We start from the raw sequence: 24,543 nt of genomic DNA, 5'->3' as shown, positions 1-24,543 counted from the left end.
GGTCCCCAGCTCCGAAAAAAAGAACCAAAAAAAAAAAAAAAAGATTTTCTGTGTTTCCATTGATTTCAAACGTGTCTGTAACCGTTCTCTGGGTGGAACTGCTTCAAATCCTTTTTATAGAACTCCGATGTTTGAAACATTTCGGCGTTAGCCTTTTTATTTCGATACCCAAGGTGTAAGAGCTTAGATGCAGAATCCTCAATGAAATACGAGCAAACTGGATTAAATGACACATCAAAGATATGATAATACTGTGCCCAAGTGGGGTTTGCTTCTGAGAGTCAAGATGTGCTTTCATGTATGCAAAATAATAAGCGTGAAGCAATCATTAATTGAATACAAGATTAAAACGACATGAATTATCTAAGTACACGAAGAAAAAGCATTTGGAAAATGCTTAATATCTTTCCTTGACCAAAAAAAAAAAAATGCTTTGTTGGCACAAATACTACAGCTCTGACATCAAAGGGATAAGAGGAAACTTGCTCTGGGGTCGAATATGAGTGTTCGATGGTGGTTTTAATGAGAATAGCTTTATAGGTTCATACATTTGAATGCTTGGTCCCCAGTTGGTGGGACTGTTTGGGAAGGATTCGGAGGCGTGGCCTTGTTGGAGGATGTTTATCAAGGAGTTGGAAGTTTCAAAAGTGCATCCCATTCCAAGTTAGCTCTTTCTGCCTCCACCTTTTGTATCAAGATGTAGGTCTTCAGCTATTGCTCCGGTGCCGTACCTGCCCGCCACTATGCTTCTTGCTGCGACGATCAAGGACTCTAACCCTTTGGAACTATGAATCCACCAATTAATTATTTTTTAAGTAGCCTTGGTCACGGTGTCTCTTTGCAAAATAGAAAAGTAATTAAGGAATTAGGAACAGAAATTTAGTTGATCCTATATTCCATGTTCCAGTGTGGTAGTGGATCGATGGAGGTTTCATAGCAACAGAACAAAGGAAGTCATAGACCAAGGTGCCCTTCAGATGCGTTGATGAGAACACTAAGTAGGTGTGTTACGGTGTTTTCCTTGGGCCTCAGATGCCATCTGATGGCTTAGTCTTCTGGTTGGTGCAAGTCAGAATTTGCTAAGTTGATGAATTCCAAGGGTTTTGATTTCTTCATCACAGAATGGTAAGCCAGACACAGATTTGCTCAAGAATGGCTAACAAGAGGGGTAAGGATAGCCCAAGGTAAATCATAATTAAGTTCTAGGCCTGCAATATTCCAACCTCTTCACAGTCATTGATGTCCTTAATCAGCTAGTCAGCACTGTAGACGGTTCAGTTGAAGGTGCAGTCTCTAATCTCCTCCTCCTCCTCCTCTTCACCCTCCTCCTCCTCTTCCTCCTCCTCCTCTTCACCCTCCTCCTCCTCTTCCTCTTCCCCCTCCTCTTCACCCTCCTCCTCTTCACCCTCCTCCTCCTCTTCACCCTCCTCCTCCTCCTCCTCCTCCTCCTCCTCCTCCTCCTCCTCCTCCTCCTCTTCCTCCTCTGCTTTGCTTTGCTTTCCCCCTTTTATTCTTTTGAGACGGGGGTTTCTCAGTGTAGCCCTGGCTGACCTGGAACTCACTGTGTAGGGTGGGCTTGGACTCAGCTGCCTCTGCTTGCCGAGGGCTGGGCTTAAAGGTGTATGCGCCACCATGCAGGACCCTGAAGGTAGAATTTTTTGCTGGGAACTTTCCTTCATACTCTCTACCACAATAGGTCATTTACTGAAGGACCAATAGACGATCAGTACATTCAGGTCCCATGAGGGTGTGGAAAAGGAATAAGGACCAGGCCTGAGAGCTGCAGAAGAGAGGACGTAGTAATCATGTAAGAGTCAGGGAAGAGAAGCCCCAGGGGCTTCCCCCAATTGACTAAGGTGTATTATTATTATTATTATTATTATTATTATTTTTTTTTTGGTTCTTTTTTTCGGAGCTGGGGACCGAACCCAGGGCCTTGCGCTTCCTAGGCAAGTGCTCTACCACTGAGCTAAATCCCCAACCGATTAAGGCATATTAAATGTAAGGCTGCGTGCGTGTCTTTCATTCGGGAACTCAGAACGTTGGCGTGGGTAGTGAGGAACGTGCATGTTTGCTGCTGCCGCCTTGGCGATTAAGAGTAGCATTTAATCGCCTACTGCAACAGGTTTTTGTGTCCCATTGACAGTTGAGCATCCACAGTAGAAGGGCTTCTGCTATAGAGGCAGGAGTGGAGGCCTGCCTCTATATTAGAGCCAAAGTCAGGCAGCTGGCGCATGAACGCTGTAGTCAGTCCGGATCCCAGGTCATGTGATGAGGTCATCTACATTCAGGGTAGGTCTTCTCTCCCCAGGTAACCTGCCTAGGGACTCCACACAGACATGCCCAGGAGTCCCCTCTCCCGGGTGATGCCATCACATCAGGTTTACCGGTTCTGGAAACTAGTCCACTGCTTCTAGTCGTCCAAGTTGCTGGTGTCCAGCTGCAGCCCACACTCCCGGGCTCTTTGATTTTAGTAGAATTTGTAGTAAAGCCGGTTCCTTCCTTTCCGGGCTTGGTAATTTGTTTCTTTTTGTCAGCCCGTCAGTTATGCCGGTCCTTTGGAGAGTGAGACTTTGTATTCATTGGTTTTTGTTTTTCTTTCTGCAGTCCTGGGGCTTGAACCTGGAACCTTGCACATGCCAGGCAAGGGCTCCGCCCCTGAGCTGACACCCTTGGGCCTTATGGATGTTCTCTCTATTTGGTTTATCTCTGCTTCAGTCTTCCTTCGGATAGTTTGGGGTTTGTTCTTTTTCTAGTTCCTTAAATTGTAAAGTTAGAGGTTTGGAATGTCCCTTGTTTTCTGATGTGTGTATCACTAGGTATAAATGTCCTTAACCCAGGCATGGTGACACACATCCGTAATCCCGGTTGGAAGGTCAGGGCAGGAAGACCAGGGGTTCAAGACCTGCCTAAGCTACATGAAAACCTGTGGCGAAACAAACCAAACTTCTCTCTTAGGCTTCTTTGCTGTCCTGAAGTCTTGATAGGCTATGGGATTTTTTCTTTTCATTTCTTTTGGAGTATTTTACAATTCCTGTCATGATTATCAACAGACTTTTGCATAAAATTCAGGATCATTTTTTTCCTATCCATGCAAAAATAATACATGGAAAATGTCCTTGGGTTAATTATTTTTCTATGTAGTTATGTTATCAAACTGTCCTATAGTTTTGACTTTTAATGTCTCTATTCAATTTTAAGGGTTCTTCCAAAAATCTTGCTGATTTCATTAAAAATTTATTTATTTTTAGTTTTAGTTTTTTGAGATATGGTTTCTCTGTGTAGCCCTGGCTGTCCTGGAACTCGCTCTGTTGACCAGGCTGGCTTCCAACTCAGAGATCTGCTTGCCTCTGCCCCTGGGCTGCTGGGATGAAAGCACGCACCACCACCACCACCGCCACCGCCACCGCCTGGCTTGATTTTCTTACATGTTGTTTTTTGTTTTGTTTTGTTTTTTTTTTTGGTTCTTTTTTTCGGAGCTGGGGACCGAACCCAGGGCCTTGCGCTTCCAAGGTAAGCGCTCTACCACTGAGCTAAATCCCCAGCCCTTACATGTTGTTAATATGCAGCACAGTAACAGGGTTCAGGAACCGAAGCTGTGTCTCATCTCTCTCCTTTTCTTTATTGTGGCTGAATCAGGGCAATGAAAACTATTCAAGTGTGGCCCAGGTATAGGGCACATGCCACACGGAAGGCAGAGGCAGGCAGATTTCTGAGTTTCAGGCCAGCCTGGTCTACAGAGTGAGTTCCAGGACAGCCAGGGCTACACAGAGAAACCTTGTCTTGAAATGCCCTTCCCCATCAGAAAATTCAAGGGTTCGGTGGCCTTCATAATTATTTTAGTTGTTTTCTGTCATATTTGCTATCTGGAGCTATTAATCTATTTTCCTGTGTGTGTGTGTGTGTGTGTGTGTGTGTGTGTGTGTGTGTGTTTAGTGTGTGTGTTTAAACTGGCGTCAGTTTCGATAACGTACTTTCCCAAGAAATAGGCTATTTCATCTCAATTTCCACACTTGTTTGTAGAGAGTTGTGTGTCTCCTAGGATTCTGGAAACTTCTTCTGACCAGCAGTCACCTACACTGTGCGCGTGCTTGCTCCACCCACTGTCTCGCTCTAACCGAGGGCTTCCCTTACTCTCCTCCGAGCCTCAGACTCTCATGGTGTTAGTCAGTTCTGGGGATTTTCATTTTTCCACCTGGTTAATTTTTTTTTCCGAGTTGAGGTGTGATGTTTCAAATGCAAAACATTCCAAGACTCAGAAGTGAGGCCTGGCCCCAGCGACTGTCTTCTGTGCCCATCTCCCATTGGCTGAGCCATCTTCTGCGCCCATCTCCCATTGGCTGAGCTGTCTTCTGCGCTCATCTCCCATTGGTTGAGCCATATTCTGCGCCCATCTCCCATTGGTTGAGCCGTATTCTGCGCCCATCTCCCACTGGCTGAGCTGTCTTCTGCGCTCAACTCCCACTGGCTCCCACCACCAGGGTGCTCGACTGCCTGCTGGCGTGAACCGCCGGTATGGAGTCAGAGCGTGTCTTCCTCCTTTAGGGTGTCCTGTCAGGTGTTTTGCCACGGTGACAAGAAAGTGACTAATAACAAGATGCAGTTCACATAACGTACAATTAACCTTTTCACAGCGAAAGGCGGTGGTATTTAGCGCATTCACAATGTTGTGAAACCATCATTTTCTCTAGTTTAAAATTTTTATCACTCCATAAAAATACCTCGTACGCATTAAAAAATTATTCCTCATCCCTCATTATCCCGCCCTCAGGATCTTCCGAGCTGTTTTCTGCCTGTAAGGGCTCTGTTCTGTATTAGCATAGAGAAGACTCGTGGACTCTGTGACCTTTCGTCTCTGCTTGGTTTCACTGAGAAAAATGGTTTGCAAGCACCCCAACTGTACCCTACTGTCAGTACCTTGTCCTTCCTTCTGCTGAGCCATGCCACCGTGTGGATAGGTCACGTTTTGTTCACCTAGCCTCTGATGATGGACAGCAGTTCGCTTCTGCCTCTGGCCGTTGGGAGTCATTCATGTGACCCTTTTGAGTGAGAATACATTTACTTCTTTTGTGTAGATACCTGGGTGTGGAATAGCTGGGATTTTGTCATTTACCATACATAAACTTTGAGAAACTGCCCACCTGTCATTTTAAAACAACGACTGCGTTATTTAATATTTGTATTCTTTATTAGTTTCTGCTACTAACATCTATTAATATTCATTAGTTCCTTATTGTGGCTTTTTCTTTGTGTTTGCTTAGATTCTTGTTTGTCTGAAGGGTTGAGCATTGAACCCAGGGTCTTGCACGTGCCAGGGAGGTGCTGTACAACTGAGCCACATCCCCACTTTTGTATCTTGGTATCACATCTGCCTGTGTATCAGTGTGCCCTGTGCTCGCAGTACCTCCGGGGGCCAGAAGAGGGCGTACACATGGTACAGGAGTGCAGGATTGTGCGAGCCTCCATGTGGGTGCTGGGAATAGAACCCTGGTCCTCTGGAAGAACAGTGTTCTTAACTGCTGAGCCATCTACCTAGCCCCTAATACTTGTTCATTCTTGTCAACTTTATTGCTATAAGAAACAGATGGGGGTCAGCAGAGCCCTTGTCTGTGTGTCTGTGATGGTATTTCCTAGGACAAATGGATCTTAAGGGCCCTGACACAATCAATGAAGTAGTAATGCTGTGGCCATACTGGGATACGGTGGAGATTAGGTATTGGGGCTTGACCCAGAGAGAAGACCCTGGGGGTGCGTCTCAGGGGGTGGTGTTTGTCCTGGAGTCTTCCTACCTCTAGCCTTTTCTTTGTGTCCTACCACCATGGTGTTCTTGCCACTTGTATGGGGCCCCAGGGCCTGGACAGTAAGACACTGGGAGCAAGATACATTGTTTTTTGTCCTTGAGCTGTGCCTGCCAGGGATTTGGTGACAGTGCTGTCAAGTTAACGAGCTTACCCTACGTGTTCATTAATTTGTTGTCTCTGTCACGAGTATTTGAGCACAATTAATTTCTCTGACAGTTAGCCGTTCCTGTCCCAAAGATGCTTACACACAGTTATTATTTTTAAGACGATTCTGCCATCTTATATTTCAATTTGTATTTTGCTCTCCTCTTGAGAGAATTTAAAACTCGGGACAGAGTAAGTTTATCTTATTGGGCTTTTAATGCCACGTCTGAATGCATTACAGCCAACGAGCGGCTATTTCTAGAATTCCTAGTTTTCAGGAAGTCACGGGTGAGGGTTGTTACTCTGGTAGGGCGCTTGCCTGGTGTAGGCCAGGCCCTGGGGTCAATCCTCAGCACCTCAAACAATGAGCTAAGACTTAAGGTGTGCTTCATGCGAGCCTGACAATAACGCATACGTTTTTATTATGACACTCTTTTGCAGGGAGGGGGACGGACTGGGGATTAAACTTAGAGCCTTTGGTGTGCTAAGCATGTCCTCTCTGTTGAGCTGCTTCCCCAGGCATGGTATAAAATTTCCATCCAACCGGAAGATCTTAATTGATCAGAACCTTCATCCTCTGGCCTACCTCTCTCGTTCACTTGACTGAGCACAGTGGGTAAATGTATTTTGGCGGGCGTTTGTGTCCCGTACTGGTTGCTTTACGAGATAGTTCCCGTGTTGCTGTTCAGGCCTGTTAAATGGAGATTAGGTCAATGGAGATTGACCTAATAATATCGCACCTTTCCCACTCCGGCTGCTTTTGGCCCAAGTTCCCCCTTGTCTGATAGTGGAATCAAATCCATTCGCCTGATTTTTCCTTCCTTCTAAACGGTGCTGCTTAGAGAGGTGGCTCGCTCTCCGAGCCAATTTGTAGATCTTTCCCTTCCAACGTGAACGTTAAGCCTATTCACAAGCGTTGCTCCAGCTGAGCTCTCTCTCCTCCCTGCTAGGCTGTCACACAGACCGGCTCGCTGGACTTATATACCGCAGGGTGATTTTTTTCCCCCTCCCCTGTCCCTTTCTCCATCTGCTCTGTTCTCTTTCTTTTTAAAAAGCTTTCTTTATATCTGTTTTGTCACTTAAAACAAACAAGCAAACAAAGCCAGCTTCACCGCAGTCTGTCTCCGACCCTCGCGCTTTGGACGATACAGTTCAGTGGTTTGTGATTGCTGCGCTATTGATTTTTAAAGCCTGGTAAAACGTACGTGATATATAAAATTTATCATCTCAGCCCACTTTCGAGTTCCATTTGGTGACATGAGGGGCACTCACAAGACTGTGTAGCCATCTGCTATTGCACTGCCAAGGAACACAAATTGTTCTCCTCAACACCCCCCCCCCCCCAATCCTGTCCCCCATGCCTGGCCTTCATTCTGCTTCCCAACTCTGTGAGACTGCAAGCCCGGTCTTTTTCATGCAGGCAGTTTCCTGCAGGCGTCTGTCCTTCTGTGTCCCCCTTACTCCCCCCCCCAGCACCATGTTTTCAAGATCCACCCGCACCAGTGGCATGTTTTCCTTTTGTTTTTTTTCCATTTCATTTGCAATTTCACAAAGTTTGTGTTTTCATCTAATGCCTAATTAGCTTGAGTAACATAGAACTAGCATTTGCACAGGTGAGGGATGCTCAGATATGGGCAATCTGAGATGGCGCCAACTGATGATGCTTGGTTAGTCAGATCTAAGTGGCATTCTTTGTTTCCCACCTGTTATTTACGTGACAATCAGCGGCTACATTGTTTCCAGTCTCTTTCTCACGGCTCCTCCTACTTGGAGGTGCACTGTTCCTGTTCTGTCTGAGCACTTAGCGTCTTTACTTCTTCCGTCCCGTTAGTCATGGATCTGTAATTAAGAATATTCAGTGCTTGCCACCAGCCTTCCTTCTAGTACATTCCCGGGGAAGGGCTTGTGAATATATTTCTTGGATTCCTGCACATTTGAAAGTGCTTTCCACAGCCCGTATCGTTGAAGGACAGCCTGGCCTGACGGTCCTTGCAATTTCCAATTAAGTTCATTCAGGTGTCAAAGGTGTCAAGCTAAGTACACGGGTTTTTTGAAGCCGACCGAAAAGTACTAAGTGAGGATCATTTTCGCATTTCCGCCCCCATTTCATCGCTTGGCTCTTGAACTCAACAAATCTCCTTTGGATGGCCACTTTGGCAGGGTGCCTCGGGCACGCGGGGTGTCATTTCCCCACATCACGTTGAAGCAGACTGCACTGTCACAGTGTGGATTTTATGAGATGCACCCATGCGATCCTGTTATTTATGGGGATGTCAGAATGGCACGCATAGATTCTGCACCAGCAGCTGTGAATAATAATGCGTTTCTCATGCATCTCAGGGCTTTCTAGAACAGCCTTAATGGAGGAGAGCTGTTATACCTCCCATTATTAAGTCTGCACAGGACACCGTGGGGCCTCTGTCACGAGCTCACGCATCACCAAGTATTAAGTTACCAGTCTGATTGCTTCATTCCTGAGATTTGTTTTGCAATTGCTTTAAAGAGCAAGAAGCCTCCTCCTGGCCCTTTCTTTTAGGAGTTCTGATCTCTGCTATTAACGGAACCCAATTAGAAATGCATTAATGCACAGATGTATCGATCTACAAATGAAAACTTCTGGTGGTGGTGGGGGGTTGGAGGGGCGTTAATAAACCTTTGGAGCGGCCTCCTCTTTGTCATCTGACGTGTAGTCGATTCGTTTACTAATAATATTATCGGGAAATGTCACCTTTTCCATTTCCCTTGCTTCGTTAGTCTTAGACACACAGCGCTGACAGTTTCCAATCAGGCTGTTAGAATGAGCGATTCTGCAATTATGCGAGTCATTTCTGCTTCCGCTCGTAATTGCTGGACCTTGTAGGCGGCTCCTTGGGCTCCATCGGGTACCAGGCCGATTGATCTCGGCAAAGAACTTTGCCTCTTAGTTCGTGCTTGGGGTGCTTAGGAAAGGTCACAGAGTATACATGGATCGGTTCTGTGCTGGCACCGAGTGGCTGGCACCCTTGCCTGCTTGGATGACTCCGAATAAAGCTTGCAGGCCACCTCGGGAATGATTGTCGGGCCACACGCATCCCAACGTTCGACGTGTCTCATTATGTTGCCTAATTAACGATTTAGACTTTTGGGGGGAATTACTGCTTGTCTTGCGACTCTGATAACTTTCCAGCTTTAATTAAAATGTTGTCAGTTATAGAGGGAATAAAAATATCTGTAAAATTACATCCATTTCAGACAAGAAATACTTAAGGAGACCTGAGGTTTTCATAGCCTCTGGAAAACAACAGTTTTTAAGAGTTTACAAAGTCTGGATTATTAAGTGTCTAAAAGTGTAAATAATTTTAAAAATCTCAGGCAAGATAGGATTATGAAGCTGTTGATTGGCATTTTGTTCAGGAATTAAATATTTGAAAATTTCCCAAGATGTGACCATTACTTCTACATGTGGATAATACACAATGCATTCTGGGTGGGGGGGGGGAGGAGGCTTCTTGAGGCTGTCGTTTCTCAAAATACCTTTAATGGGTTGATTTGTTTGAAGTATATTAGATTTTTCTTTTGTAGTAAGATAAGTATTTTTTTTAAGTTACTAAAACAAATTGTTTTTGATTTCTAAGATTCATTATAAAATTTTGTAAAGAATCAGACTTCGAGTTTTGTAATCATAAATGCAGAAATCTACATAAAGCTTAGAGTGTTGCTTCATAGCAGAGTGCTTATCCAGCACCCATGAAGCCCGGGGATCCAGTGCTGCATGGAGGATGTGATGTGGTATGCTGGGAGCACTAGGAGTCAGAGGCAAGAGAATCACAAGTTCAGAGTCTTTCTTGATTTTTTTTTTATTCATTTATTATATATAAGTACACTGTAGCTGTCTTCAGATACACCAGAAGAGGGCATCGGATCTCTTTTTACAGATGGTTGTGAGCCACCATGTGGTTGCTGGGAATTGAACTCAGGACCTCTGGAAGAGTAGTCGGGTGCTCTTAACCGCTGAGCCATCTCTCCAGCCCGAGTCTTTCTTGATTACAGAGTGAGTTCAGGGCAAGCCTGGGCTACACAGGACCACCCCATACCCCCAACACACACACACACACACACACACACACACACACACACACACACACACACACACTCATACACACAAACACACACACATACACACACACACATACACACAAACACACACACACACACATACACACAAACACTTAGCAGTCAAGAAGTGACAGTTAGGACATTTAACAAAATCAATTATATTTTTATTTGGAAGCCAATCAGAGTCGCTCTCTGAAGAAGGAATGGAAAGTCATGGAAGCTATAACCTGGCCAGAAAGAGAAGGAACTGTTTTCACTCCCTGCAAAACAAAGAACTAAGCTGGGCCCAGACCTCATCTGACTGAGCAGTAGGGAGCCATTGCCTACAACTGTCAGAGGTGCCCAGTGGACAAGCTCCTCCTACTGTCTCAGAGAACGAAATAATAATGACCTTACTGAGGACAGCTTCCTGTGAGGATGTCTCCGAGAGAGCGGCTGGGTCTGTAGCCTGGAGGTCGCCGCCATCTTGGTTTCAGAATGCAGGCAGAACCAATGCTGAAGAAGAGAGGTAGTGACTGTTTCCGGTTCCGGTGACAGAATACCAGACTATGTTACAAAGGACAGAGCATGGTTCTGGAAGCTACAAGCCCAAGAGCATGGTACCAGGATCCGGTGGGAACCATGGTTGAATCAAAACACAAGGGAGGCCATTATGCAGCAGGCAGAGACAGCACGCTGGCTCAGTGGCCCTCGCTAGCCTGGGGCTGCTATGTAGAGCAGGCTGGCCTCAAACGGAGATATCCGAATTCTGTGATTAAAGGTGTATGCCACCATCCCCGTCTGTTTTCTTTCGCTTAGGAGCTGTCAATGCCATCTTGTAGGCTCTACGTAGGTGATGCCATGTAATCCTAACCATCTCCCAAGGGTTTCATGTTTGGATACCATAAAGACAGTACTTTGGGGATGGGATGAAGTTCCCAACACTTGAGCTGTTAAAAATATTTATTTCATTGAGTCCTCTGTGTGTGTGTGTGTGTGTGTGTGTGTGTGTGTGTGTGAACATGACGGTAAGTTATTCAGTGTATGCTAATGATTAAGTCAGGGCTCCTGGCATTTCTTCAATGTGTAATTCTTTTATGTACCGGGAACCACACACCTGCTTTCCTGCTCACTTCCAGGTCTATTCTTGATCGTTTCTTTGCCAATAGTTACCCTGCTGTGCAGAGGTGGGTACACGGTGATTCCCATACTCTGTGGTTTTGAACTTCGTTTGCACCCCAGCCCTCTCCCTTTCTCCGTCTTTGCTCCATTCTTCTACACTACCAACAAATGAGTGGGAGCCTGGGGTAGTCCTCTGGCTTATTCTGCTCAACACAGCGACCTCTATTTCTTTCCATACAGCCATAAAAGACAGGATTTCATCCCCTTCCCCCTTTATTTATTTATTTACTGTATGTAAGTACACTGTCGCTGTCTTCAGACTCACCAGAAGAGGGCATCAGATCCTGTTACAGATGGTTGTGAGACACCATGTGGTTGCTGGGAATTGAACTCAGGACCTCTGGAAGAGCAGTCAGTGCTCTTAACCACTGAGCCATCTCTCCAGTCCCAATTTCATCCCTTTTATGGCTGAGGAGATCCATCATGTTTTCCTTGTGTGTGCACAGGTTACTTGGGGCGGGTACCTCTACCACAAACATGGGAGTGCGGTGTGTGGGTCTCTTATCTTTCTAATAGTCATTTAATTCTTTTTGAAATTAGAATATAATTACATTATTTCTACTCTTCCTCTTGTTCTCTCCAAACCCTCCCATGTCCCCTTCTTTGCTCCTTTAATTCGTGGTCTCTTTTCCCTTCCCATCTCCCTCCCCTCCAGCGCCCATTCAATCTGTTTAGTACTTGTGTATGTGTGATTTCGGGGATGACCACTTGGTATTGGATAACCAACTGGGCCTCTTCCCTGGGGAAACTAATTCCCCCTCTGTCAGAACCCTTAGCTCCCTGTCTGGGGGTGTGACCCTGTGAGATTTCCCCCTGCCATGTTAGCACGTCTCTTGGTGCTATACTGGTCCATAATTGTTGAGGTATCATGGGTAAACGTTCTTGTTATTTCTAGCGGACATGACTTCACAGCTGACTTTCTGGTCATCTGGAAACTGCAATCTTTCTGTTTTCCTCTTTTATAAAGTTCCCCGAGACTTAGCTGAAGGGGCCGTATCTTACGAACCAGGGCGGTATCCTGCTGGCTTGTTCTCTGCATTTTGACCAACTGTGGTTTTCTGGAATGGCCTCGGTTGCACAGAGGGGCGTAGGTGTCTTTTTGGTGTCGTGAATTTGTCTCCTTTGGGTCGTTGGCTTATATGGCAATTCTATGAATGATGTTTGAATATTCATAATGGCTGTTTTCTGTTTCCGTCCACAGACAGGCACATGTACTTTTGGGACCAAGCTGTGGTAGGGGACACATTGATACCACTGCAGACAGGAATGGGGGCAAGAGGCCAAGCTTTGGGGTCAACAGCGAGCTGTTGAGTCAGCCCAGCTCTGCTGCTGGGCTTCCTACTGCATAGAATAACATCCACAGGCACCATGTGAGCTTGGATTAGCTCAGCTCCTGTTCTCTCTAGTTAGCCTCCCTGGGGGTGATCCTCCCTGATCAGCTACTGCTAAGATGGGTGGACAAGGAGCTTAAGAAGGGATTGGGATCAAAGAGGTATGTGGAGAGAGGGTTGGGGGTGATGGGCTGGCATTCAGCCGCAGGCAGGGCAGGAAGTCTGTTTTTCCAGCCAGAGCTGGAGGAAACCAGTCTTGCAAAGCTGTGGATGACTCAGAAGGGAGGACAGTGCCGTGTGGGGGCGGAGGCAGAGTGACTGATCACTTCCCTCCCGCAGACAGGCTTCATCTTCGGAACATTCGATCAGAGGTGAGTGATCGTGGGCGTTAAATGTTCACCTTTAAAGGTCAACACGGCAGACAGCCGGCCTCGTGGCCCAGACGTGTGCCTTGGGTAACCGCAGTGGAATTCATTAACTTGTCACCACGGTCCTGGAGCTGTCAGATGGCCTTCCTCAGGAGGTGCTTCATCCCCAACCCCTCCCACGCTGGCCAGCCTGAAGCACCAAGTCACGTGGCCCACAGAGCAGGCAGCTGAGGGAGGACATGGTCAGGCCCCCACCTGATGCTATCATCCCCAATCTGAAACTTAGGGCAAGGGGGCAAGAGAATGCATGTACTGCGCACTTCTGTATGCTATACCCTGCCTGGAAGTACTTAGTGCTTAGTCCTAGTCAAAGGAAGGGAGTCTTGGAAAATTGGGGATCACTCAGATGCCAAGCTCTTAATGGTCCACTAAACAGTGTTAACCCGCCTGGGGGCATCATGCTGGGTCCTGGGATGGTCTCTGACTCCCACAGAGATTCCAGGTCATCGTGTGAAGTGTGGCCAGTGTGAAGCAGGCTACGTCATAACACAGAGTCAGGGGCTCAGAGAGAAGAGCCTAGACCCACTCTCCTCTGATTTCTCTTCTCAGCTGTTTCCTGAACAACCCCACTTTCCCAAATATTTATTGAATGTCTACTAGGCCCAAGTATTGTTACCTCTCAGATCAGGGCAATCTCTGCCTTCTAGGGTACACAGTCTGAAGAGAGACAAGCAGGACATCATTCAGGGACACGGAGATGCCTGGCTGGGGGACTGGGGAACATGATGGGACAGTCAGGAAGGGGCAGAGATCTGATTGCAGAAGCGAGAGAAGTATCCTGCAGTTCTGTTGAGGCCTGTCAGAATTCCAGAGATGACCAAGGGTCTGTGTAGGTCACATGTGTGTGTGTGTGTGTGTGTGTGTGTGTGTGTGTGTCTGCCTTCAGGGACCACAAGCCAGGCCACCTGAGAACCCCTGGTGTCTATGCATCCACGGGATGCTCTATGTGGACTGGCGGGCCTACCAGAAGGCATGGCCTCTGGGACTTTCTAGGATGCCCCCTTCCAGTTACTTCAGATTTAGCCCATCTATGCCCCCTGACCAAGTTTTCTTCCCAAGTGTTGGGTGTGTGTGTGTGTGTGTGTGTGTGTGTGTGTGTGTGCGTGTGTGTGTGTCCATTTCCTGAAGGTCCAGGGTTGCTGGGGTCTGAGCAGGATAAGGGTGGGGTGTTTTCCTAGCGTGGCCAGCTCCTTCCACCTGGTTCTATACGTACCGTGGCCTTATGGGAAGACTCAGCACACAGCGTAGGCAGAATTTCAACCCAGTGGACTCTGATCACCGCCCCGCTTGAAGCCGTTCAGTGCCGTGCCTCCCATGCTCTTAAGAAAATGATCAAAACCTTCAACAAGGCTCTGCTCAAAGTGCTCGCACAGCATCGTCCCTACTGTAATGAATTAATCACTGCTCCCGACCGCAGCGGATTAATCGGGTGTGAGTGTTGGCTTAATCTCCTCTCCATTGGAGTCTAGCTGGCACTGTGGTATCCCCAGAGCAGTGCGGTGACATGTTTATACGTAGAAAATTAAGCAAATAACAAAAACAGCTGGCGCTGGGGTGTTATTATCTTTGAGTCCACAAGCTGAACGTTTTGCATACATTAACTTCAACCCTCAAAACACGGAGGCAGCCGCTGCCAGCATTGTACAGGTGAGAAATCAGAAGCAGAGAGGTCAGGTGACTTGTCCCAAGGGGTTACGGGAGGAACTGGATCGGAGCAGCCAGCCCCAGCGAGGTGTTCAGAGACACAGATGCCTTATCATTCATTACGTGAGGCAAACAAACAACAAACAAAAGACCGCAGAGAACTTTCTATGTTGTTCGGCTTTTTTTTTTTTTTTTTTCTTTCCGGAGCTGAGGACCGAACCGAACCCAGGGCCTTCCGCTTGCTAGGCAAGCGCTCTACCACTGAGCTAAATCCCCAACCCCCGCAGAGAACTTTCTAAAGGTGAGAGAAGCCACCCAGAAGCAAACGCCATTAGCATTTTATGTATTCTTTCCTTCACTTGTCCCTCCCCACGCACACATTAGGTATGGGCTTAGACGTAGACTTAGCAGCATTTCTGGAACCCGATGGCGTTCAGTCCACAGTGCTGTGTTGTCTGCTTCTTTTAATCGACGGCTCTCTGAGACACTTCCTCGAAGTGCCTGATTAATTTATCTGTGTTCTACGTGTGTGAGTGTTTTGCACACATGCGTGTCTGTGTACCATTTTTGAGCTGGAGGAGACCAGAAGACTGGAACTAAACATGGTTGTGAGCTGCCAGGTGGGTGCTGGGAATTGAACCCGGGTCCTCTGGAAGAGCATCCAGTGTGTTTAACCACTGAGCCATCTCTCCGTATCCATATTCATATTCATATTCATATTCTAGGGCACAGCTGAAGCAGAGATTGCTCAGTTTAACCCCTTTCGCCACTGTGAGGCCCTTTGTGCTCTGCCCATGTACAATATCAAAATATCAGATTTGGAACTGTCTTTATGACTAACACTGATTCCCAGAAGTAGTTCCTAGGTCAAAGGTCATGTGGGTTTTAAGACAGCCAGTGGGTGTAATGGCCCCCTCAAAAGGGGAGAGGGAGATGTATTCTCAAGTGGTGGGCTTCAACAGATCTACACCTGACACCCCTCATCTACCTAGGTGGGGTCCTTGGGAATTCTGTTAATTGGGGCACGAGTTGAAAAATTAAAGAAACCCATCTCATCAGGGCCACAGTCTGCTGTGTTTCATATTCCCCAGGTCTGAGTTCTCTGAGGCTTATGCCTGCTGAGAGAAGAGGAGGGCTGCCCTGAGGCTTGGAAATGCTGCCTGATCTGCTCCAAGGTAGGATGTGCGCTTTCCAAGCCAGACACTGGCCATTTCTTCAGCCTGGAAAATTCTGCAGCCACTGATGGGGTTATTTTAATTAATTAATTAATTAACACCCCAAACGCTGTCCTCCTCCCAGCCATCCTCTCCCCTTCTTCTCTGAGAGGGTGGGGCTCCCTGGGTGGGATCCTTCCGCCCTGGTGCATCAAGTCTACAGGTTTAGGTGCATCCTCCACTGATGGGATTCTTAGAAAATCCCAAGTCCTCTTAAGAAGAAGACAAGGAGGAGAATGAAGTTTGTAAGGCTCTCCAGTTACCAGGAACAACTGAACGCTGTGTTATGAAAGTAGCCCCAGTACCGCCCCTGGTGGCAGGAGTGGAACGGATCAGCATCCCCCCCAACCCTCCCTCCCCCTGCCCTTGTTGGCAGGGGTGGACTGAGCCAGTACATCCCCCTGCTGTGGAACAGGCCAGCTCTGCCCCTGTTGGCAGGGGTGGAACGGACCAGCACGCCCCCTGCTGGCAGAGGTTGAATGGACAGGGCTCAATGTGAGCCACGAGTCACAGAGACTGGATGAAAGAAGAGATTGTTGAATTAAGCTTCTGTCTACAGAGCTATGCTGAGGTAAAGAGCTTGCTTAAGACCCTGGAGCACAAAACTAGAGGGTGGTGGTTCTGCCCTTTAAAAGCTGTGTGCATTGTCCATCCCACCTCAGCCTCAGGCAAGGCAACTACCCTCTTGCCCCCCTTATCGCCCCTCTAGATCTGCAGAGGAACACAGGGGTTGCCTCAGGAGCTGGCTGGTGACATCTGTCAGGAGGAACAAAGCCTTGAGTGCCCGGGTGCAAGCTTGCCTAGGTAGAAGGCTTACCCGGCCACACCCAATGCTCAGCTAATCCCAGCAGGAGGCCTGCCAAGCGAGCTTTGCATCTGCAAATCCGTGCCACAGAGGACAGGGATGTCAGAGAGGTGAAACGACACGCTCAGGATCACCGAAGTAGGATGGGGGCAGGAAGGAAATCTGCCTCAACCCATCTCTTTATGCACCACCACACCCTGAGATCAGACAGACTGCAGAAGGCCAGCGGCTCTGCCTAGGCCGTGCCCCTCTGCACTGAGGGGCTCTCTGGGGCCCAGGCTTTGAGGAGACTTCATCCTCAGCCAGAAGCAGACCTGATTACCCTCTGATTACCTGGGACTGGAGACTAGGGCCATCCTATGGGAGATGTTTTCTGGTGGGACTTAGCTGGGAAGGGACCCGCGGGTGCAGTTGCCATTTAGTGACCACCTACTGTGTGCCATGCACGTCTCAAACACAGTCTTTTTCACATCCCAATATTTGTCAAAGGGCTCTGCATCTCTGACTTGTGGCTTTGAGTGTGGAGAACAGCGGGATAATATACCTGATGTGTCATCGGCAGCCAGATCCTGCTAAGGTCAAATCACTGTGGGTTGTAATTGTCACTTAAGACGCCCAGTGTTTCTCAATCTTAGGTTCCTATGACAGCTGGCAACGGATAAGTGTGTAGAGGAGGGAAGTAGTGGGGTAAAAGTGTCCTGGCACATGGTTCCAGCTGTCCCCTGTCCTACCCAGCAGAAAGAGCACGAAGAATGACAAGGCTGGAAAATGGAAAAAAAAAAAAAAAAAAAAGAGGTGCTGCAGGTTGTGCTGTAGTTGCTTTGGGCGGACTGAAGGTGGCGCTCACGGTACTGCAGGCTCCACACGAAAATGTGAGGCTAGCCCAGCTTCTCCAACACCCTGGAGGTGGGGGATGTGCGGGGCTCTACATCTGCACAGAGCCTCTTTCCAGCCCCTGTCTGACCACCTGGACAAAGGAGTCAGGATGAGGGCACTTCCTAACCTACTTGTTTCCTAATACAAAGTTACATTCTGTCTGAAGGCAGGGCAAGCCACAGCAAGGTGCCGGGCCACACTAAGGATGGTTTAGACCAGGGCAGCCACAGGACACGTGTTTCGGGTTTAGAAACACAAATGGTGCAAGCGTGTGCAGTCTAAGGATGACACACACCACGGTACCATGTTGTCTTTATAGATGTCCAGTTCTGCAGTGACCCACCCTGCACACAGCAGTCCCCCCTCAGCACCCCAGCAGCACCTGGCTTCCAGAAACCTCCAGGCGCCCCGCAGACAAAACATCTCTCACCAATGTGTGAGCGTCCTCGTGGGGGAGCTGCAGGTCTTTCTTTCCCAGAGCCTGAAGACTGGCCGGGGGGCTTATGCCCCTAATTCTTTTCTCCCTTTCAGAATTTGGGATTTTGCTTTCATTGTTAACCTGGGGGTTGAAACGGGTACCCTAGCTTAACACACACACACACACACACACACACACACACACACACACACTCACACACTTTTTCTTTGAAAAGTAAGGATGCATATTATTGTTTTTTTAAAGACCCTGAAAGGGCTGGCCACACAGTGGGTGCTCAAGTGTCGCCTCCCTTCCGGTGCTGGGGCTTGTTTCGTGTTCATTAAATGCGCCTTGCAGACAGGCTTAAAAATCTTGTTTCCTCTCCCCATCGACGGAAATGTCTCTCTCATAAGTAACATTTTAAACATCTCGATAACATGCTCACAGGTGTGTGAACTGTAGTTTATTTGAATCTTCCATTACTGTACTTTTAGTCTGTTTTCAATTTTTCTCCTAATAAATGATACGGCTGATGTCTTTATGCGGGGAAGTGCTTCCATATTTCAGCTTATAACCTAAGGAGAGACAAAGTAGTCAGGAGAAAGATTAACTTGGTCAAAGGTTTTAAAATCTGATTTCATATTTCTTAAGAGGAAGGCACCTTATGAAACAACTTTATAATCTGTTGAAAAACCTGGTTATGTTCTTTTTTAATATTGTTTTTTCAAAATGACTCGTTCTGAGCAATATCCTGTACCTTTCAGCAGACAGCCACGATATGAAAAGAGATTTGTTCCCTCGCGCTCTTAGGGGGCGATCTGGCTCCGGAAACAGACTCATCGGTCCCCAGGAGTATCTGATGGTTGCTATGGTGACAAGTCATTTAACGCAACACCCTACGAAAGCACTGATCAATAAAGAAGGGGGCGCGATTGAAACAAATTAGCTGGTGTCTGAGTGGCCCTGCGCGAGGACAGCAATAATAGCCCTGTCAGTCCCTCCTGGGGCAGGACCCAGACAGGAGGCAGACGCACAAGCCTCATTCTGGCGCCCGCTGCATGGCGACGCTGCTGACCCAAACTGACCTGGAACTGGGTCCTGGGCTCAGCCCCTCCCACCTTCTGCACACTCCTACTGGGGTACCTTGTAGCACCTCACTGCTAAGGTGGGACATCCGGGTCCAGAGGAAAGCTGGAACAAATTCACAACTCAACCTCCAGTGGTTCCCAGCTTGGGCCAAAAGAAAGGCAGTGACTTCCTTCACTTTTCCTTCACCGGACCGTCCTCTCCCAGGGGTGGGCGTCAGAGGGGCAGGGGAGACCCAAGGGAAACAAAACGTGGCTCAATCTGTCGGATGATGTAGGGTCCTTAAGCCGGGCTTGCTGGTGCCTGATTTGAGGGGGAAACTGATAATCTGAATGAGAGTGGCTTTCTGGATAGCAGGCACCCATTTAGACTGACCAAGGCAGGAAGGATATTGTGGGGAGCTAAGGGGGCAGCCCAGGGCAGAGACCACACACAGTTAAGGAGTCAAACAGAGGCCCGGGACCCCCGGCTGTGTTTCTGCTTTCGGACCCCATAGCAGTGCTGCCAGGGCTTACCTAGAAAGGGAGGAATGTCAGAAACCAGGGTTGCCCATGGGCTGGACTTTCCTGTCCCGCCAGCTTGGACTCACAGCAGAGTGCTAACCCCCTCAGTTTGGGGTGGGCCGTGAGCCCCTTCCCAAGAAGTCTGTCTCCCAGTGAGTGTCTGGTATTTTTCCAAGAAGCCCTACTGCTTGGGACTAGGGTTCGAGTGGCTCAATTCCTGAGATCTACCTTAAAGAATAAACTGGAGGTCCCAGAGGGCCGCCATAGCACTGTCTGTGTATGTGACCCACCGAAGTCGCCCCCCAAGCCCCCAACGCCCTGGAAACATCGACAAGGACTCATATGATTTGAGCTTAGTGCTCCTCTAAGGGATGGGTACTGACCAGTGTGTGTGTGTGTGTGTGTGTGTGTGTGTGTGTGTGTGTGTATTATACAGGGGAGTGGGCACACGAGGAGTCGGCAGGAGTATTGTCCACTGCTCCCGAGGAATGGAGTGATCAGGAGCCAAGTTTGAGTTGGCAGGTACTAGTTCTAATTTCTTGCCTGCTGCAGTCTTTTTCTGCCTCAGCTTGCACATCTTGGAAATGGGCGTGGGCGTGTGCCTACCTTATTGGACAGCTATGTGCACTAGATAACTTGGTATTTGGTTTTTAGCCCGTTGGAAAGAACTCCCTTGGCTCTTCACACGGGTGCCTCTTTTTTGGGTTCCGGAAGACCAGCCTGGGACCCCAACTCCTGAGAGGTAAACAAGCAACACAAGATAAACTCAGACTTTGGGTTGGGCACAGCTGGACTGCAATTTCCAGTCCACCAGCTGCTGGCTGTGCAACCTCGGCTAGGCACTGAGAATCTCTGTGCTTTTTTCCCTACAAGTGGGATGAATATTAGTCACGACAGTGTACCAGGAACTGTGGTTCAGGCTGCAGAGGGCAGGGGAGGTGATTTTCTTCCAAGGGAGCACGCATTTCCAAGCCAGATAGCCCTCCCCCACTAGGACTGCGCAGCAAAAATTCATGCGGGACAAGAGCGCAGGCGCCTGACAGCCAGTGGCGTAGTTGCTTCTAGAAGGATCCAGAGGAATCGGTCCGGCGCTGGGCGGATGGGGCGCTCGGGGCTGCTGCGCTTCTGCTGATGATCGGCAGGGGGCAGGCTGAGCCCACGAGCCGCCTTGTCCTCGACTCACCCCGGCCCTGCGGCTGTGTCCCGGGCCCTGCGGCGTGCTTCTGCGCAGCCAGCGAGCTGCCCCCTCCCCCGGGAGCCTCTCCATCATCCGCGGGCCTAATAATTTACATTTAATTTGTTAGCGGTTTAATGTTTAATTTAAAAAACCGAATGATTCATTGCCATATTAATAAATAATAACATTTATTATTCTTCTAATGAGTGTCCGAAATACAAAAGCAATTACACGTCTTATGTATTCTCTCATAAACTGAGACAGCAGAGCGTTCATTACGGAATTCTGTTGGGGTCTTGATCCCGCCTTCATGCCTGACTTTGCCCGGGGCTGTAAGGGGAGTTGAATGCCTTTAAAGCAGTTGTTGGCTTGGCTTTGCTCTGGCTTTTCAGGGCCTGGGGGCTCCAGGAGAAGCCTCCAAAGGGCACCCCTTCACACCATACGGTTTGTTGTTTCTTCCACGGACTCTCACTTGTCCCGGGGCAAGGGTATGATTATGCTTCCTTCCCGGGAAGGGAAACTGAGTCTGGAGGGGGCAGCACTGAGAGACAAAGCCACGAGCTTGGGTATGCTCAGCTGGTTGACTCCAAGCATTTTTTTTTTTTTCTGGGCTCTGAAGCAGGCTGCTACAAGTCCCGAACAGGAGGGAAGTGGGGAGAGGGACCGGGAGAGTGCGTATGTGTGGCGGAGGGGGTGGGGTGTGTAGGGTCAGGACAAATCCCCAGCCAGCCAACGCCCTAGCTTGCCTCGCTCCTCTGCTCCCTTCAGATGATCTTGGAAGGGTAAAAAGAAATGGGGTAGTCAGCAAAGCCAGTTCACCAGTAAGATTCCATCATCAGTTTCCCAGGGGCGGTAGGCGAGGCCAGGGATTTGGAGGGGCAGGGAGAGGTCTGGGTTCTGGCTTTAGGTACCAACTCTCGGGAGGGGGCTAGTTGGGGAGTCCCTAGGGGTTGGCAGGAAGGTTAGGGTGCGTCCATCTGGGACTTTTAAAAACGAATGCCCAGGGGTTGGGGATTTAGCTCAGTGGTAGAGCGCTTGCCTAGGAAGCGCAAGGCCCTGGGTTCGGTCCCCAGCTCCGGAAAAAAAAGAACCAAAACAAACAAACAAACAAACAAACAAAAAACAAAACAAAAAAAACCCCAAAACAAAAACAAACAAACAAACAAAAAAACCCGAATGCCCAAACAGCTTCCTGTCAAGGACATCCGTGTACAGGGGTTCCAACCCTGACCTTTTCACTGATTCCACTGCCAGCTTCATGCCATCTAGACGTTCTAAAAGCCTGGCTTCCCACAGCTGCGCAGCACTCCACAGAGGAGGACCCCAGGGTGTTGGCACCGACTCTGGGCTGTGGCCTGGCTAACCTGGCTGTGGGCTAGGCTCTGCAGGAATCCTTGATTATGGCCTTAGGGTTGGTTCCTAGAAGTGAACAACTGGGTCAGAGGGCAGGAGTGCCTGGGAGGCTCTGGCTCCCTGCTCCAGTCCTCCTGCCAGCCAGGCTGTACCCACACACACACTCAGAGCATGCCTGGTGGGGCTGCCTCCTGCTGTGCCCTTGGCAGCCTCAGCAGGGCTGGCATGCTTTTCTGACACGCAGAACTTACCCTTATCCAGGTGTTGTTGTTCTCACCTTTGCCAGTGGTCACCCCCAGGTCCTGAAACACAGGCTTTTTTTCATTGTATGATGCAGGGGACATTGAGACTCATGGGGGTGGCAGGCATTCAGCTTAGATTGTAGAGCCAGTCTCTCTCTCCTGTAGGCTGGAGGTTGAACTCAGAGCCCGTGCATGCCATGCACATTCTCTAGACTGGGCCACAGTCTGCAGGTCCTTTGGAGCCTCATGGAGCTCAGAGATTGTGCTGGTTCGAATGCAAAAATATCCTCTACAGTCTTTTGTGTTAGAGCATTTGGTCCTCAGGTGGTGGCCCTGTTTGGGGAGGTTATGTTACTGTTAGGACAGGAGGCCTCCCTGGAGGAAGCACATCACTGCACCAGGGGGCATTCCTGGAGGAGGCACATCACTGCATCAGGAGGTCTTCCTGGAGGAAGCACATCACTGCACCAGGGGGCATTCCTGGAGGAGGCACATCACTGCATCAGGGGGCATTCCTAGAGGAAGCACATCACTGCACCAGGGGGCATTCCTAGAGGAAGCACATCACTGCATCAGGAGGCCTTCCTGGAGAAAGCACATCACTATATCAGGGGGCCTTCCTGGAGGAAGCACATCACTATATCAGGGGGCCTTCCTGGACAAATCACATCATTGCATCAGGAGGCCTTCCTAGAGGAAGCATATCATTACATCAGGGGGCCTTCCTGGAGGAAGCACATCACTGCATCAGGAGGCCTTCCTGGAGGAAGTACATCATTGCATTTGGGCCTGGAGAGTTTATAGCTTGCCCTATATCAAGCTCCCTCTCTCAGCTATTGATGTGTGACTTCTCAGCCTGCCTTTAGAACCCCTCAATATACATGCAAACAAACCTTCCTTTTGTACGTTAACTTGGCTGTGGCGATTGAAACACTGCTATTACAGCTCAGTGTTCAAGAGTACAGCCTGTGAGGTAACAGGACCTTAGTAATGCAGGGACTGTTGAGGTGTCTGTCTCACATAGTAGGAAGGCTGAGTGACAAGGCTAAGGGTTATCTCTGTCTTGTGAGGTCACTCACCCACAAACATCTCCATGAACCTGTTCACTCAGGACCCACCTGCCAACTCAGCCACCATACTGTTTACCAGCGACTCATCCACCCATACACAGGCCCGGCTACCTCCTGTTCATTCGGAAGCCCACACATTCATGTATTTTCTCACTCACTCACCTCATCAGTAAATGCTCCTAAAGGTCATATAAAGTCACCAAAGCCCTGAGCAGACAATGCAAGCTTGAGCAAGAGGAGAATGACTGGAGACCTGGAGGAGCCGGAAGAGCAGGCTGCTGGGTGTATGGCTGGGCGTGGTGATGTGTGCCTGCACGCAAGTGACACAGTAGGGAGATTGACAGATGACATCCTGTCTCAGCGACAGCATTAACCATGGCTCCAGGGAGTATGTAGATCCATAGAACAGAACAGAGTCTAGAAAGGAACCCATGTTGCCCACAGAGATGCTACCATAGGTGCTGGAGAAAAGATCTGCTCTGATAAATGGTCCTGGGGATACTGCACATCCACATGCCAAAGGCTGGAACTTGACCTCTGTCTCTTACTCTGTAATAAAAGGAACTCAAAGTGCATCCAAGACTAGAACCTCATATTGAACCTATGAATGTTTTAGAAGAAAACGTAGGGAGAGATGCTCGGAGACACTGGTACAGGCCATGATGCTTTAGGATGAGACCCTGGAAGCACAGACAAGATGGATGGACAGGAGGCTGGAGAGATGGTTCAGCAGTTAAGAGCACGCACTGGCTTAGTGGAAGCCCTGAGGTTGATTCCCAGCGCCCATGTCAACCAATTGACAACTGTCTGTACTCCAGCTCTAAGGGGTCTGATGCCCTCTTCTGGTCTCCTTGGTAACTGCACTCACATGTGTACATACCCACACACAGACACACACGATGCATACATGTAACTTAAAAAAATATTGTCAAGATAGACAAATAGGATTAGATCAAATTGAGAAGTTTTTGTTAAGCAAGGAAAACAATCGTAGAGTGGAACACTAGCCCTCAGAAAGGCAAGAATTGGTTTCTGTCAACTCCTCACCTGAAAGAAATCGATGTCTGAGATATAGGAACAGCTCAAGAGAAACAGAAATAATTCAGTTAACACCCGCAGTGGACTTGAACGGACAGTTCTCGATTCAGACAGACAGCAACTAGCAAACTCACAAAGCTCAGTCAGCATCATCAGC

The 24,543-nt window shown here is 48.5% G+C and overlaps 2 long non-coding RNA genes across 5 annotated transcripts in view; one reads left to right on the top strand and one right to left on the bottom strand.

Moving 5' to 3' along the window:
• The first annotated feature begins 12,821 nt into the window (after positions 1-12,821).
• LOC102546759 (uncharacterized) lies at positions 12,822-18,458 on the top strand. 2 transcript variants are annotated; one of them, XR_015622613.1, is made up of 4 exons: positions 12,822-12,903; positions 15,696-15,779; positions 16,234-16,389; positions 16,528-17,395. It is a non-coding gene; the product is annotated as an uncharacterized LOC102546759 (long non-coding RNA). The 2 variants fall into 2 exon arrangements; XR_015622612.1 differs by lacking the exon at positions 16,234-16,389 and having other exon boundaries at positions 16,528-18,458.
• A 2,388-nt stretch (positions 18,459-20,846) lies between these two features.
• The window catches only part of LOC148005477 (uncharacterized), a 7,029-nt gene continuing 3,332 nt past the window's right edge, over positions 20,847-24,543 (bottom strand). The window contains exons 2-4 of one of the 3 annotated variants that reach the window (XR_015622611.1): positions 22,314-22,611; positions 21,915-22,102; positions 20,847-21,456 (exon numbers count right to left, since the gene is read on the bottom strand). This is a non-coding gene — a long non-coding RNA (uncharacterized LOC148005477). Of the gene's footprint in view, positions 21,457-21,914; positions 22,103-22,287; positions 22,612-24,543 lie in introns of all 3 variants that reach the window. The other 2 variants (XR_015622609.1, XR_015622610.1) reach the window with 2 other exon arrangements.

This window comes from Rattus norvegicus, chromosome 6, assembly GCF_021556685.1.
Source record: "Rattus norvegicus strain SHRSP/BbbUtx chromosome 6, alternate assembly SHRSP_T2T, whole genome shotgun sequence".
Lineage (NCBI taxonomy): Eukaryota > Metazoa > Chordata > Mammalia > Rodentia > Muridae > Rattus > Rattus norvegicus.
This window is presented reverse-complemented; position numbering and strand designations above follow the sequence as displayed.